At 44.3% G+C, this 1,070-nt stretch overlaps 1 non-coding gene across 1 annotated transcript; it reads left to right on the plus strand.

Annotated features, from left to right (window-relative positions):
• Window positions 1-389: 389 nt before the first annotated feature.
• trnar-ccu lies at window positions 390-462 on the plus strand. The gene has a single exon. It is a non-coding gene; the product is annotated as a tRNA-Arg (tRNA).
• The last annotated feature ends 608 nt before the right edge of the window (window positions 463-1,070 follow it).

The raw sequence follows: 1,070 nt of genomic DNA on the forward strand, positions 1-1,070 counted from the left end.
GCGGTTATGTAATAAAAGGCACTAAGTTTGCCCAGGAGCAGTAACCCATAGCAACCAATCAGCAGGTAGAATTTAAAAGCAATAATCTTATTGATTGATATGGGTTACTGCTCCTGGGCAAATTTAGTGCCTTTTATTATATATGGGGGTTACTTTATTCTGACCTTCGGCGCTTTGGGGGTTTGGGGGTTCCCAGGCTAACTCGGGGTGTGCAGTTGTGAGCGAGAGTGTATGTCACCCCCTTACAGCCAACCCACTGTCACATGTATCTGAGGTTGCACTTTGTGTGAAAGTAACCAAATCACATTGAAATTTGCTCTTTCCCTAAAGTATATGGCCAGTTTTATATTATATTTAAAATGGAATCTAATGCCAAGGGAAACAGAAAAGCCCCAGTGGCCTAATGGATAAGGCACTGGCCTCCTAAGCCAGGGATTGTGGGTTCGAGTCCCATCTGGGGTGATGTGGAGCTGCTTTTTCTACAAATAATCGAAATCTTCTACAAACCTGGCACCCTCCGAACCTGAATGGTTGCCACCTGGCCTGTGTTTTACTGTATAATATTAAATATTTACCCACAATGCACTTACCAATAAGATTGCTGGTAAATTTGTAATAAGTAGTTAATCCTCCCCTGGCCTCCATTGCACACCATTGTCCCTTCCCAGCTCCCACAGACACCCAAATGCCTCCCAAATCCATCACATCTCTGGCCACTAGATGTCAGCAAAGTCACAAAAAAAATCACAAAACTAGTGTAAAAACACACAGATCACAGTTTCATGTGATTTATTAGGCATCATCATTTTTGATGAAAACAGTTGGTAATTTCTACATCTCTGGCCTAATGGAAAAGGCACTGCCCCCCCCCCCCCCCCCCCCCCCGGAGCACTGCAGGCTGTGCACAATTCTCAGGAACATGAAGCAGCTGCTTTTGGGGATGAACGCTAGTATTAAACTTTACAGTAGGGTACAGTGGTGATAAGATGGCAGAGAAGTCACATAGACAAGCAGAAAATTAGTGAAAGCACCAAGTCTTCACTCTCAGTCCCCTACCTCTATGAGCACAG

Source organism: Xenopus tropicalis, chromosome 3 (assembly GCF_000004195.4).
Source record: "Xenopus tropicalis strain Nigerian chromosome 3, UCB_Xtro_10.0, whole genome shotgun sequence".
In the NCBI taxonomy this organism is placed as follows: Eukaryota; Metazoa; Chordata; class Amphibia; order Anura; family Pipidae; genus Xenopus; species Xenopus tropicalis.